This window comes from Apteryx rowi, unplaced genomic scaffold (assembly GCF_003343035.1).
Source record: "Apteryx rowi isolate R43461 unplaced genomic scaffold, aptRow1 scaffold_1018, whole genome shotgun sequence".
Lineage (NCBI taxonomy): Eukaryota > Metazoa > Chordata > Aves > Apterygiformes > Apterygidae > Apteryx > Apteryx rowi.
This window is the reverse complement of record NW_020447218.1, coordinates 89,790-106,004: the sequence shown is the minus strand read 5'-3', so window position 1 is coordinate 106,004 and position 16,215 is coordinate 89,790.

Here is a 16,215-nt window from a genome sequence, read left to right as displayed (position 1 = left end):
AATGCAACTGCTTTGCAGTGCTCACAGCATTTCCAAAACAGAGCAACAATCAAACAAGCAGCAGCTACTTTCTCCACAGTAAAATGTCTTGTGGAGTTATAGAGCAATTCCAGAATGACATGAGGGTCTAGTAGTTTCCAGTCTTGCTGCCATTTTTGTTCTGCAATGCAGATCAGACAACTAGTTGCAAGGTGAGCTCTATTTAATGCTTTTTCAGGCAATGAAGATGATTGCAGGATCGTTATATTTTTCCAGAGTCAGCCTTAGCCATTCTGGAAGGGTTGCAGTACTAGGCACAACACTGATCCAGAGATGTAATAGGTGATTAACTGGGACAGAATATAGACTTTGTAGGACACAACCCAACTATAAACAGCCAATTTATTAGAAAGGGCCAAAGTCGGACAGATAGCAAAACTTTTTGGTCTGTCATTGCCTCCCTCTGCCTAAATAGAGTCCACCTGCTTGTTTCTTCTAACTTCCAAGATTAATTGCTACCCATTCATATATTCAAATGCCTTTTTCAAAACAGCTTTGGAAACTGAAGAAAAAAATAAATTTGAGAAGCTGCCATGGAGCTGTGGCCTACAAATCCAAGAAGCTGTGAACAAAAGTCAGATCACAGCTTTCACAGAGCAGAGAGGCTGCCCTTACTACAGCATAAATACAGTCCAGCTGTCTGTACTTTCCTAAAATGGAACCCTATTGAACTCTCCTCCCTTGACTTTTGAAGCCAACTGGAAAAAACAGTTTTTCCAGTTCTTTTTTCCTGTTGAAATGCATGTATTTTAATACCGAAGTCAGTGGAGTAGCAGCAGGAATTAAACCAGCACAGAAACATCTCATTTTCTGGTCATCATAGATACCAGTGTGAAGAACCAAACACGAGATACTCCAGTGCATGTTCTGTTGCTGTCTTTCAGCTATGAAATGACAGAAAAAAAGAATCACATTTGTTTCAGCTGGGAAATTTTAATACATGAAATAGTCTGAACTACTATTAGAAACAAATACAACCACTGAAAGTATATATGGGGTACACCATTTTTTCACGAATATGCCACTTGGTGACATATGTAACCCTTAAAGGCAATTGTTTGAGAACTGGAGGATGAAGCCTTACGGCATCCCAACAGGAGCTGAGCTGCATCAGGTCTCATGAGGTGTGGACACTAAAGCCTCAACACTACTGCAGAGATAATGTTACAGGATGAAGGAAAACCTGCAGGACCTGTGCACTTAAATCTTCTGTATGCTCATAAAAAGGTAACTATCTCCCTGCTAGCTCGGGCCTCATGGTCTGAATACTGAAGGGGGATTTAACTGTAGTAAATAACTTCACAGAAAATTCCTTTTGGATACATATTGCAAAAACTTTGTGATGAGTTATTTCCCTTTTTCTMTCTCTGCTGCCAAGTCATTTCCCTATTTTTTATCCTTACTGCAAAATCTTCTCTTTCCAGCAAGAAAAGACACTCATGGAAACTTCTGAAAATGCAGAATGGGTACGGAAAGAACAGCATCTTCTTGCTTTGTGTTGTGAAACCCTTGGAAAGTCACAAGATGCCTGTTCYACCTAGCACAGTGACTTTTAGCAGAGCACCACAGGAACAATTCTGCACAGCCAGCAGCCCTCCACTCATCTGCACTAGGCTCTGCTGGCAAAGCATGAAGACCACCCCYTCACTGCCAGAAACCCCAGAAGGGGAAGAGATTACAACACAGCACTGCAGAGAAGAGATGGATGGGGAAGACGATGGGCCAAGTCTTCCTTCACAGTCACCAGTGCCCTGCTTCTGTGCGTAACCAAAAAGAGCCCTGACTGCCTTTCGGTAATCCTTATAGCACAGCAGCCTTGATTTTGCACTCCACACATATCATGTTAAGATGGAGCCATGTTTCCAAACACAACAATACAAACCTCAGAGCTCGAGCAGAAGTGAGTCTGTAAAAGGTTGCTCCAAACCCCGAATGTAAACCTTGTCAGAGACATGCTTTCTGAGCATCACCTGGAATGGGCCAGCACAGACCAGATAATTTGGAGAGATGCTGGGCATTATGCAATGGACTGCAGGAGTGCAGCACGCATATCCGCAGTTATCTGCACACAAGACCTCTTGCCTGCAGGCTGCTCTGATTTTTCTATCTCCACAAGTTCTGGGGAAGGTAAAGCATGAGTTTTACAAGTGGTGTAGGACTGCCAGGATGGGTTGTGACCCTGTCAGTGAACCTGACCTCAGCCCCAGGCTGGGCTAAACACCAGAAGCCATTTGAATTCTGCGTGGTTTCAGGTTTTGCTGTGAACAGTTTTCATGACTCTAGGTCTAGGCCTGCTGTGGTCTGAGGTGGACAGATGGAGAAGTGAGTCAGTGTGAAAGCAAACATCTCTCCTGGGCACTGCCTGAGTGAGGAGTCCACGCCGATGGGGTGGGAGGAAAAACCCATTTGTGGGCCTGATGAAGGGAAATCTAGATTTTGGAAGGAAGTAATTTGGCCGAGGAGCTGATCTGATTTTGCGGGGGAACCAAAAACCCTCAGACTAGGGTCAAGGCCTCTGCCACCCTGACTGAGTCACGGCAAGATTCTCCGCAGTTTTCTCAAGCTCAGAGGTGATGAGACTTTTTCCTTGAAGCACATCCAGGCTGACACTCCGCAGGAACCAAACTTTGCTCCTGCAAAGGAACACTTCAATTCCAGTTGGAAAACCAGGACAACTCYTGTACCTCAGTATATTTCATTTTAATTAGTATCAGGGTAACAACCTCAGATACAACAAGCAATGTTCCAACAGAGACCGTCACTCAGATCTAGCAATTCTCCTTGTGTTTTGTGTAAAGTCTTGTTAAATGGTTACATTTTTAAAAAACTATTTTTTTTTTTTGGAACAGATTAGAAATAGTAGCTCACACCTGAGTGATGGTATTAACACCCAGCAAATGAAAGGAAACATTAATTTTCTTAAGTGTATACTTCTTAAAATAGTATAAGTTGAACAGTTCCAATCATGGGTAATATATACAGCCCGCTATGTATGTGAGCCCAGCAGCATATACACTTTCGGAAGTCCATGCTCTCCTTTCCTGCTTACCAGCACTCTTCAGAAGAGAGGGGGTTTTTTAGGTATGCCCAGTTGTGAGATAATCACATCCAGATTTAGGAAATATCATTTCACATATAATTCATACTGGCTACCTAGAAAGATTATTGGTTGAGCATGTAGCTATAAATTTGGCAGAACACATGGCAAACTGTGGTTGGCATATGGATGTGAAGCAGGAAGCAAGCTGTAGCTATACATTAACTAGAGGAAAAGAAAGCCCAAGAAACTTGGTTAATCACCAGGCTCTAAAGCAAACATTTAGAAGGGGCAGCTGACAGGGCAGCTAACTCCTGAGAAGCATGAAACATCAGCGATCTTTGCATTAGGAAGGACATTACTGGTCAATAAATAACAAGCCAAAAACGCTGTTTGCTCACCAAGTCTTGTTTATCACAAAGCAGTCAAATGACTTCTCCTCACCCATGGAAAATGTGAACATAGAGGATGACAAGCAATTTTGGGAAGCAACATCCGTTCTGTATGGAGAAACTTGATCTGTTATACCCAAAATAACTGATGTTGAAACACAGCCTAATTCCCATCTAAGCAATTGATTAGACAAAATGAGGAAGCATAACTTTTTTTAGAGCTGTCTTGGTCTCACCTCAGACAGCAGGGCAGCGGCAGGGGAGAGAGACATGGGCTGAGGCAGGCTTGAAATAGCACGTCTCACGCGGCCGATTCGAGACTAATAACCCAGTGCCCTCATCCCCATGGGAGCAGCCTGCTGAATTGCATTTCTCATGCCTCCTGAGAGTTGAAGAAAGCACTGCAGAAACTCCAGCACCTGTTACAGTGGGGGAGGCCCTCTCACGCGGCGCTTGCCCGTGGCTAGACCGCTTCCGAGGTGCAATCTGTCCTGCATTTGCACCAACACGCTTGAGCCGGGGGGAACTGGCTCATCTGAGCGCTGCGGGACTGCATCGCTGCCAACATGCCTGACGCTTCGTATTCCTGCACGGCAGGAATAGCTCGGGCAACTACGTATTAATTCACCACCCAGGTTCCCAGACATACTATTTTCTTTTTCCCAAAGAAAAAGAAAGCGTTGCAGCTACAGCAAAAGTAACAGAGGTGGCTGCGAGTCTGTATTTTCCTAGTAAAGGTGCTCAGATTAATGAGTTCTGGAAAGTGGGTTCGTCTGCGTTTGCCACTTGCAAAAAGGAAGCAAACTTCCCTGGCATAGGCTAAGATTTGGAGAGACACCTCAGCATTTGCCTCTGCGCACTAGGTGATTAGATTTTCTCTGGTTTAAAATTTAAAAGTTCAGCAAATATTCACACACTTGAGTATCTCCCTTGCCTCCACCCCAGGCAAAAATGCCAGGCTGAGGTGCTGGGCATTTTTAGGCAAACCTTCAAATCTTGGAGATCCATTGATTCACTCAACCTACCTCTTTGCTGGTTCTCTGCTATCATGGCAGGGCGTAAAGCAGTGGCAGTCCCATTTTACACAGATTCATACAAGAGGAAGTGCAGACCCAAGTCTCAGGAGCAAGTGTAAGAGGAGGTGGTCTGTCCAGAGAAAACTCACACCGATGTTTTTGGTCAGGGCTATGAGTTTTGTTTTGTTGCTGAGGCATAACTCTGAAGGTCTACAGGGAACCCATACATTTTTCTGCTGCTTTACAGTCAAGTCACCCTTTTCTAAAGGTATGCTCACTGGCTTATCTGGGGTCCTAAGATGATAGGAATAATGTAGATTTTCCACCACAAGGTAACTATAACTCTAAAAACCAGTAGCATCAAAATATCAAGAAATTAAAAACTACCACAGTGAGTTTTTTGTAGTAGCCTTTCAATTTAACTTCATACCTACCATTCCTGCCCTTCCCACCCTGATGTAATAGCATGTGCCTTAAATAATTTTCAGCATAATTAATATTCATTATGGCTCTGTATGGGCCTGATCTTGCACGCATTATCCAGCAACACTGCTATACGGCCACAGACTTTTCCTTGTTGATCATTCAACCATCAGGTAAGAACTATTAAATAAATAGGTTTAAGAAAAAAGGAGGAACTGTGAGGGTCCATGCAAAAATTTCCATATATTTTTTTTTTAATCAGCTCCTGGCTAAATACTGCCCACACATCAGACAAGGTTTACATGTCTGTAAGGTACTAAAATCTCACTCTTAACTTGCAATTATGCTAGTGTTTCTCTTAACACACTGACTTCCCATCATGAAAGCAAAGAACACCACGGAGGTGGAATAGAAAAAAAAATAAAAATAAACCTGGCAAAGTAATTGCATTCTCTGGCTGTCAGCTTCCTCTAACTGGAAGTCTTCCCCATAGACTAAGTGGGAAAAAAAGATACGTTCGCACGTATGCTCAGATTGCCTGTTGGAGGCAGGCAAAGAGGGTGGGGTTTTTTTATTACGTGGGCTGCGCAGACACTGTGAATTGCAACTTAAGACAGCAGCGTTGCTCCTGTTTCACCACGATAAGACCTGTTGACAATTAGCCTGTCTGCTCGCGCTGCTTTGGGCTGGTTTGCTTTCCTCTCGCATCTATCCACAGCAATTAACAGGGGGGAAAACAGAAGCTGGGCACTTAGATGTTACATGTCAGAGCAGCTGCCCAGGCTACCCAGAGGGTCCGAGTCAGGGCCCAGGATATCTTTCCTGGAAAGCTCAAGGCTCTTCCAGGGCTGAATTTATAGTGTGGACAGACCTAAAGAATAAATCACTGCAGTGCATAGATGATACAGACTGGATGGTGAGAATTTTTAATAGCACCATCACCACCAGGTATTAAGCACCATCGCACATTTTGCCAGCACTCAGTCAAGAAGTGGCCCCCCCAAGCTGTGTTTGAAAGCAATATACCCTCTGATTTTCTGTAACATTTCTGAGATGCGATCACTTAAACAACGTGCAATGCCCCAATAAGTCTTGCAAATACGTTCATCTGCGCTTTCCTGTGTATTCCTCCTGAAATGGGGTTATTGCGTGTTAAAGCCCTTTTCCAAAAAAACCAAAAACAAACAAAAAAATCACCCCGATGAGAATTACCCTCCTCATCCCTAACTCTCTCAAAAATCACACTGTGCACCCAGCTTTCCCCTTATTTTTTATGGGCTGGAGATTACTCATCCCATTTGCACAATTCGGCAATGTGTAAACACAGCAGCCCAGCTCACAGATCGCAGATGTATGCCAGCCGCAGCAGCACTGCTAGTAACAAGTTACATTTTGGTTTTAACAGAGACCACCCTCACATCAGTGCTATCCAGATGGGGGGGGGGGGGGTTCCTGCACCCTTCTGTCTGTAGCTGAGAAAGCTTCAAGCTGCCCAAGAGCACCAGCTTCTTGCCCTGCTCCAGTTTCAGACTCCCCTGCCCCAAAAGTCCCTGTTTTACTGTACAGAGAACAGCTCTGTGCCCGCGAGGGAAACAGGACCTCCCTCTACTCCTTGTTTTCCTTCTTCCTTGCTTGAAGACATAGGAAATGATGGTAGGCACCGCTATCATTACAGCTCAGCAAACCACGTTTTGACATTTCACATGTGCTTTTCTGTTATTTGCATTTCCTTTCATACTTCATGCCCAAACTAGATGTTCAGCCAAGCAAAAGACTTATCTTTCTATCAAGAATAATTGATAATCTAGTTACTAGTAGAGGATTTAGGGACCACAGTATTGTAGGTCAGGGACAGGAGGATCTTGCTCCTGGGTTTTGCATCCTACCTGAGCGGGCTCCAGTTGGCAGGGAGCAGGGTATTTGTGGGCTTGAGCACTCTGGGGTTTGACAGCGTTGCCTTTGTGAACCAGAGGGTCCCTGGGTCATGACATTTTAGCAGCTTTTGGCATTGCGCTTTGTAGGTTGCACGCACATCTCCTGGCTTCCTGGAAAAAGCATTTCTCATCTCAGTGATCAACTCTGAAAGCCAGCAAGCTGGTCAACGTAGCTGAACCTCTGATGGAAAAGAGATAGGAAACATGCAGATATTGAAAAGAAAAGAAAAAAGCCTAAGAATTAGTTCTGGAGGAGACTGATTACGTTATCTATCCATTCTTCTGTCAAAGCAATAGAAAATCACTGCTTTTCACTCTAGATCATGTTACCCCATTCAAAGTTTTCATTTTAGGAGTGCAGAGGAGTAATTTGTCCTGAATCAGTGGAATTAAAGCAGAAGCATGGGGGCAGTACCCCAGTGGGTCCCTCCTGGCTGACACCCAAATCTCACACTGGTACATATGGACGTACAAAGCAACACCACAGCTTTCAGAGTTACTTGGAGCGGCAAAACCCAGCCGCTCTGCAGAAGGTGCTAACCTCAGTGGGGTGCAGGGAGTGCTTGGCAGGATCAGCATCCAAGATGCTGGATCTACCAACCCTTCTATATGTTTGCATAATGTTCCTCTTCTAAGAAAGATCTTGCAGGGCCAGTTCCCAGAAGGAGCAACTCTTTGTGTAGATAACTCAGTCGTTACTCCCCAGGAAATCTCTTCTTCTGTGTAGGGCCTACACAAATGAGTGACAAAGGGGAAATGAGGCTCTCCAAGGAAAACAGGTACTGGGTTATTTGTTTGGTTTTTTTATTTCAACATAGTAATCTCCCTACAGAACATCTAAGAAAGCACACAAGAAGTATGTTTCTTCTGTGAAATGTAATTAACATAGTTTTCTTCCTGTTAGGAAGTGTAATTGCAAATGTAGACTGCAGCACAAGAATGGGGTTATTTTCAGTTATGGTTTGTGCATTTCAAAATACTGTGACGAGTTTGGTTTGTCAAGCTGAAGACAGGGCAGACGTCTCTCTCGCTTCCTGTTTAAGCCAGTGGTCTGGGAAGGGCTGCCATAACCTATAATGACAGCTGGCTCACTGAAAGCTACTTGTTTCCCCCAGTCTATAAATGCAATTTTCAGAAGATTGAACATATGCCACAACATGCATATGCTTTGTTATCATCAGTGTGACATGAACACTCAGTTCTGATCAAGTAATTGTATAACAAAACTATTCAGTTCCTTATACATATACATACAATCCTCGTACATGGTCATATACAGCTCCCACAACCCTGTAGCATATTCCTTCCAAGTCAAAGAAATCAGTCAAATTTTTCACTGCAAAAATATTTCCTAACTCCAAAAAACTAGAGCTGGACAAAATATTTACAAGCAAATTTTGCTTGATCAAATGGGAGCATTTTCAAGTCTCACTGCTTATTTGCAATGTCTCCTGAAGCGGTAAAGCATTTAAACACATGTATAACCAAGCTGTAGGAAGTGTTGCTATAGGTGAAGTTAAGCAAAGCACTGAGCGGCTGCACGGTTGCAGCTGAGGAAGGCAGTGGTGAGGCACCTCCTGGCCAGAGGTCATTTTGCCCAGACGGGTAATTCCCTGCAACGTGTCCCTGYATGCAAAACATATCATCAGAGATGGAGAATGAAATAACAAGTGAATTACTTTCCCCTGCTCTTCAAACAAGCTCAATAATTAAACAAAAATGGAAATTTGCATTCCATGAGTTGAGAGCCCAAATGGTGCAAGTAAAAATGCACTTAACAGAAGTTCTTCAGAGCTGGGCTGAATATTCTTTACTATACATCTTTCTAAGCCAATATAGCTTAAAAAAATCAATGATTTCCTCCCACAGTCCCTTAAATCACCGTAGGCCTTAAAAGTAAATATTCTGGCTTCTGTCCCCATGGAAAGACACTGCACTGCTCCAGCTCGAGTGGCACAGCCGAATACGCCACTGTTGGAAAGCAGCAAACGAGCGCTGTGTTAGGCAAAGCCTCAAGTTGTACATCGATCAGGTATCCGGAAACCACATGGACTTGCAGGGACCACGCATGAGAGATATACCCCATGCCTGCGGGCTGCTTTCCCCTCATTCAACAGGTCGCAACATTGACACATTGCTGGGACATGCTCCCCAGAGCCTGTCCAGCTCCTATAGGAGAGCATGTGACTTGGAAAAAAATATGTATCGTGCTCCTACACCACTTTTGCCCACAAGTCATTCTCTAGATATCAGTAAAGAAGAACTACAGATTTCTCACTGGGCAGACAGCACCAGTGGAGAGCAAATTCACTTCACGGTTGGATGCTGGATTCCCTCATGCACACAGAATTCTCAATTACGGTAACTGGCAACTCTCCTCCGCTTCTTCCAAACAACCCTCTTTTCTCTGCGGTCTGTCTTTTTACAAGACACCCTAACCTATCGTGGGGCGTCCCAGCGGATGTCACTGGGTGAAGCCGTGGCTACGTATGTGTGCAGGGAGACATTGGGAAGTCAGGGCTGTCTTTGCTTTTGCACAGCAGAGATTGGCCTGTAACTGGAGGGCCTGCATTTCGCTGCAGCCCGAGGAGCAGTAACACAAGCAGCTAAAAGAAGCTGCGGGGCAGCCAACAGCCCTGCTGTCCCTGGCTTGTCAGGGAGCTGTGGGATTTTGGGAGCTCCTCTTATGTTAGGATACAGACCTGGTCCCCTCCTTTCCCCTTTCTGCTTGGAAAGATTTTATTAAGACCTAAACTAGACTTTCCAAAATAAGAACAGCAACACAGGAGGAAGAAAGGAAGGTGGAACTAAGAGTAAAAGTATTTTCATTTCCAAGAAATTGCACAAGAGCCATTGGACAAAACCTAAAGAGCGTCTAGAAACCCCAAATCCTGCTCGAGCTTAGCAAGACTGTGTTGCGGCCAGCAAAAAAAAACACACGAGGGAAGGATGCAGAGCAAGTTTGGCAGACAAATCCCAGGACCAGCCAATTTTGGGGGAGACCRTTGAGGCCAGCCGTGGCGTTTATTTGTCAGCACAGGGACTCGGTATCGCTCTGAGCGCAGTAGGAGCTCTGCRGCACACGCTGTCTGTCGCGGCTATCAAATATCGTACAGCCCAAACACCCCAGGCACCTCCACGGGCTGCAGTGAAATGAACTGATTGCCAGGAATCATCGAGGGCAAAGCTTGCCCCTTTCTGTATAAAACACATGCAAGGAAACATGAATCATTTCTGAGCGTTGCCAGAGGTGTGACGGACCGCTGTGTTTCAGTAACATTTAAAGCCTTTAAATTGGGATTTTCCAGCGGCCTTCCGCTGCCGGGCTGATGGCTCATGAATCATGCTTTGCTAGTGGCATCAGCAAGGTAAACGTTTCAGTTCCTGCGGGAAAGGGAATTAGAGCTCTCCGCTGCTCACCCTGATGGGAGCTGGCTCTGAGTTGACTGGTGCTTTCATCCCTTTCCAGAAGCAAAGCCCAGATACTTTTAAGTTTCTCACCTCCCCCTCATAAGACAGCCCGTCCCCTCCAGCACACGCTGCACTGGGGCGAATGCAGCAGGTAAGTAACTACCACTTGCAGGCGCAGTGCTGCTATCAACACCACAGACTAATGCCTTCRCAGCTACAGCAAGAAGGGGAAGGAAGAAAAAGGTGCTCCGTGCCACATGCCTTAAGCAAAAGCTTCACTGCATGGCTGGCACACTGGATGGACCACCAGTCCCTTCCTGAGGGCTGGTGCCAGATGCACCCCCCATCTCTGAGGCAAGCTTAGGAAACAGGTCTCAAGTGCAGCAAGAACATGGAAAAAAATGCAATAAAACCATTCCCCTTCTGACATAAGCCAGGATCCAAGGATCAGTTAGAAACGGAGGAGGCTCAAAGAGGGATGTGAAACAAGTGAAGTACCTTTTATGCAGGTGTTTCTCAGCAAATCACAGCAGCTGCTGGAGGGGCTCAGGCTGATAGCTGTGCGTGGGCACGGGTGTCCCACGCCGGCCGTTTACAGCCTGTAGACTTAATCCCATGCTGGAGAAGGGAGCTTTTGGCCTCTGCTCTTGCATCTCTTGCAGCTCTGAGCATTTAAAAGCTTTTCCATGGCCCTCCTGGCTATTGGAAATCTTTCGCAAGCTCCCCAAAGACAAGAGGGCCCTGGTTTTGCAAACAGTCAGCAGAACAGGGCAGATGCATGCCGGAGCCCTGCACAACTTTCTGCCTCTGGTTTCTGAGCCCACCATCCCTGAGAAGGGCTCCTTCCCGCTCTCTCCTTTCAGTGCTCCAAATACGTACCCAACACAAAATTATCTTCTAGGTGACTGTCCCGGTGCCTGCGGTCCGCAGAGAGCATTTCAGAACACAGCCCTGGGACCTGAAACAGAAACAGTCCTCCCCTCGGAAAGAGAGGAGTTTTGTTGGGAGAGTCAACATATTGCTCCACACAAGGTGATGCAGTCATTGGCTGCTGGTGACCTGCTGCACAAAGCTGTGGCTCTGCCATCGCTTTGGGCGATGAGCTTTGAGCCCGACCCACCTGCCCTGCTACTGGTTTACCTTTGTAACACCTTAACTGCAGCACGTAAGAGCCGTCCGTGAAAGCCAGGGAGCTTGTCCAGGGGAACCCAGCTCTCGAGGTTTCATTTCATCTGCCACGCGAGTCGCCTCCCCGTCAGCAGAGATGGGACTGGGCAAACTACTCCGAAGGTCTTCCACATCCTGCTTGTCCCATCACCAGTATCAGTTAGTTACCTTTTACAGTCCATGCGGGGTAGAGGGTGACTGTTTCCCAGCAAGAAATCTTTCCCCCGGCCCACTGTGATCTTGGTTCAAACACATTAGTGATGAACAGGAGTGAAAGCAGAGTTTTGGGCGCAGTGCATGAGGCGCTGGAGGCCAGAGGAGGTCTGCCAGCCCCAAGCAACCGTTTCGCTTGGGATTGCGGAGAGCCACAGCAAGAAGCAAATGCTGATTTCTGCAAGACAGAGCAAACAGGAAGAGGGCACGAAAGCCCTAGGGTGAGGATAGGGAGGAGAGCGCTAACGAAGGGGCAGGGCTGTGCAAAGAGGAGTGAAAAGCATCCAGGTGGGAATTCATAGTGGAGAAGGCAAGGATGGAGAAACAGTACCAGAAAAAAGGCCTAAGGGAAAAATGTGAATAGCGGAGAAAAGCATGAAGGATGGAGGGGGAAAGCTCGAAGCACAGGTTAGTAGGGGAGTGGAACCAGGAAAGGAGAGGAAAAGAGGCACCTRCCCAGGAAGGCACCAGCACGTTGGCTCATCGGAGGAAGGAGGGAAGCTGTGGGGAAGAGCATGGCCCCACTCAGTTGCCCGCGTAGGGTGTTTCTCACGTGGCAAAAACGTGTTTCTTATGTTTATCTCTGCCACAAGCTCTGCATAGCAATGCACTGAGGTCTGCAGCAACGGTCCCTGCCATGGTAGGTCTGCCAAAATGCAGAGCCCTGTCCGAGCTCTGCCTTGGCGAGCCTGCCTAGCTGATGAGGTAACTTCCAAGCTCTACGTCAGAGCTTAGCATGAGCTGCATAAAAATGTAGGGTGCAAACTTAACTGCCATTAATGGCACAAATTCAGGTGTTCTCTCAGCTCTGAATTTCCATGGCTGAAGGTGCATCCTCTGTATCACTTGTGCGTATGGTGTGCGCTGTCAGCAGGGCTCTGCTGAAACAGACAGACGGCGGCAACCAGGTTTTGCCACGGCGTTTTCGCACACCTCGGCTGCACCCCCTCTCCATCACGACGGCCTGCGGCGCCGGGCCCAGCGCCGCTCCCACCCTGCCTACTGCTGAAAACTGGGGAGGAGCGCCGCAGATGGCGGAAATCGGGGAAGCTTCTCCGCTAGGATGTGGGATCACGGCCTGACCAAACCCAACTGCGCTGGACGTGGGCTGGCCCAGCCGCACGGTCGCTTCCGGCAGCGGCGGCCCCCCGGCCCTGCCAGACGGTCATTACATGGTTTCGGTAGACTTCTATATATGCGCCTTGCTGTAAGTTTAAAGAAGACCTTCCCTTCCAGTAAATTATAGCTTACTTTTGGCTTTCAGGCAAGTCTGCAGCTCGGGTGTTTAGACAGTCTGACTTGCTCCTTTTTGGCTTTTCCAAAACACCGAATGTAGAGAAGGTTAAACAGTTCAGCGGTTGAGGCGTGAATACACAAACAAACCTACAGATTGCTGATTGCAAAATATATGAAAAACATACGGAAAACAGCATATTGTAAAGAAATAGCCCAGCCGGAGCCAAGTATACACGGTATCACATTACACCTCCCCAGTGTTTATTTACAAAGTCAGCCAAGTAGGAGTGCCATCCGTCCAGCTTTCCTTAAACGCGTCCTCACCGTGCCCGGAAGTTTTCCTTGGATYGGCTTTGGCAGGGGGTATAAAGCGGCCGTTCGCACAGGGGCTGTAAACATTGGGCTCCTCCAGCCCACCTATAGATGAGCAAAGGGCCACCACGCGTGGGAAGCCTGCTGGTTCCCAGTTCATGTCACGAAAGAAAAAAATTAGTATTGAAAAGTATTAATAACGTTTTCCAGAACTCTGTGCCTATCTGCCATTTATTGAAAGGCTCATAAAGGCACCTTGAGCTACCGCTCCGGCATAAGCGATCTCTAATTCTCCAGCTTTCGGTGTTGCTGCTTTGCTGTCGCCAGACTGAGAGCACCAGGCAGTGAACAAGGCGGTTCGACAGGCGGCGAAGGCGAAGGGGGCTGCGCTGCGCTGTAATCGGAGGGGGGACGCTCCGGTGGTGACGGCGCACAAGCAAACCCCGGGCACCGCCAGGCGAGGCCTGCCCAGGAGCCGCAATTGCACAGGTCCCGTTGCAACGYGATAGATGCACGCGGAGCAGAGCGCCTGGCTTGAGCGCATGACTCCTAACACAGCCACAGGGTGCAAAGCCAGGGAGAATAATTATAAGGAGAGCTATTTTTAAGACACAAAACAAAGGGTTAGGGTTTTTTTTTTTTGGGTTCTTCYGCTCCCTCTTTAAAGCAAAGATACTGGCCAGTTCCCGGTCCCCAATCTGCCCAGGTAAACCGCAAGCAGCTCCCTACCCGCTCTGATGGCCAACACCAGCCCCAGGCGCCTGCGTCACCCTGGGCTTGCTTTTGAGCCGGGTTTGCAAAGGGACTCAACAACACTGCATGGGAAAGGCTTCCTCGGGGAGGTGAAGCCAGCGGCGCTGAGGTCAGCCGGTTTTCCTGAATTGCGACGCTCGCGCTCGCTAGAGATGCCTGACTTTGGCTGGGGGTACGGGGCCGCCGCGGCAATTTCCATTGTGCACCAGGGCAGAAAGYGTGGCTCACGCTCCCTGCATCTCACTCACATGATTGGCAGGAAAGCTGACTTGTCTTTTTCACCCAAAGGTTGCAATGACTTCTTTTTCCATTACCGCTTCATGAGCAGGCCCTCACTCGAACCACACATTACTGAAAGTCTGCTTTTGCAAAACCTGGGTGTTTTCTACTGCCATGGCTGTCGCAGAAAACCCTCTGCACTTAGCACTTAGACACTAGAAATCAGTGATAACCTCCAATAACAGACGTTTCTCCTATAAGCATGACATTTACCTGACTGCCCATACTCGTTTGGCCACATCCCTATAATTATTACTTTTATTCCACAATTATGACTATGCCTGTAAGGGAAGCTGGGATTTTTAGGGACATATCATGCTCTGCTTCAGTGTGCTCAAAGCAGAATGAGAAACCCTAAAGCACTTGAGCAAAATACTCCACTATCCCCACATGAAGAAACTCCAGGTGATAATTTAATCATGTTCTTCCTTAAAAAAGCATGTGAACAGGTAACTAAATGCACATATGTTGAAGCCCTTACTGAAGATTTCCCCAGCAATACAAAGCACAGGAGAGCTTAAGGCCTGAACCAAATTTGGCTTTGAAACCTTAGGATGCTCTTACGTCATTTCAAGGCTGCTCCCCATATGAGCTAGGCTCTGCAATTAGCTACAGACTGAGTTCTCAGAAATTCAGTTTGCCAAAGGTGCTTTAATTCCTGGGAAAGGAAACTTGCAGCCATTTGTGCTGCCACTCATGCTGATTGGAAACTCAGTTTTGAAAGAGCAAAACCAGGCACCTCAGTGCAACCTTCCTTTAGCAGTAGGGAGGGGTTCGGGGAGAGCCTGCCGAAACACAACGTGCCCCGTTGCACAGAGCTGGAGTCACCTTAGAAAAATCCCAGTACTCTTAAGGCAAATATGCAAGAAGATGCTGATTTATGGGTTATCACCTCTCTGCTGTACAAAGCAAGCATCGATCTTCCACGTGCTGCCCCTGGGAAATGCWAATATTCAGTAATGAGCATAAGTTGAATGCGTAGGGCTGAATGGACACCTGCACTATGCTGCTTGTTAAAAAAAGTACGGAGAAATTTTTCAAAGGGGGAAAAACTGCAGAGCTTCACCATCACCAGGGCCCGGGGGCAGCCCCAGCACCCCGCACCAGCAGCCCAGCGCTATTAGACCAGCACGAAACGTTCCTGGCAAAAGGCTTTTTTTCCCACTAGATGGTGCCCAGGCCTTGCTGATGGCCGGGTCCCCGCAGGGCACGTTTGGTCCCTGCTGGGTTTGGGAAGAGTCCCATCCCTGCCAGCCCTTTGGGGCTGTGTGCTGAGCACCTCGAGGGACTCCTGGCCCCCCCCGAGTCATGCCAGCTGGCCCTATCTAGAGCACAACTGAAATACACGGTGTTATCATCATCGCCCTGCTCCTGATCATCAGTAATCCCTGCCTGTTCCTGAAAAACTGGGCCTATGTCCCGAAAGGGGAGCTGCCATTGCCCAGCTGGCCTCTGCACGTGGAGCAGGGGGAACAAGCATTCCTCCTCTTTAGGTAGAGATATGTCATTTTAACTGCTTCCCCGCAGGTTTTTGCGTCAGCTCCATGAACCACAGAAGTCCCCAGAGGGCAGCATTTCTCTGCGCAGTGCTCAGCACTGCTGTCGCTTCACTGTTTACTCCAATACTCTGCCTCTCCAATTTTAGTAAAAATTGGACAGCAAAACAGCATGTAATTATATAAATAATGTTTACTTTCGGGCATGGCCGCAATGCCATGGGCAGCGTGAACCCAGCACATTCAAGCACATCCCAAACTTTAATATGGCTGGTGGGGGAAAAAAAAAAGGGCCCCGAAGCCATGGCATCGGCGCTGGCTGGAAGGGCGGCTTGTGCTGCAGGTGATGGATGGGGGAGACACTCGGCCAGACTCACGAGCAAAGCATAACACCCAGGGGACGGAGAGGGCGAGGGTGGTGGGGTTTGAAGCCCCAAGCGAGGGAAATGCTGGGGGTGGGTCGTGGCGGGGCTGGGGTGAGCGTGGCATCGGGGGCCACCCTGCGAC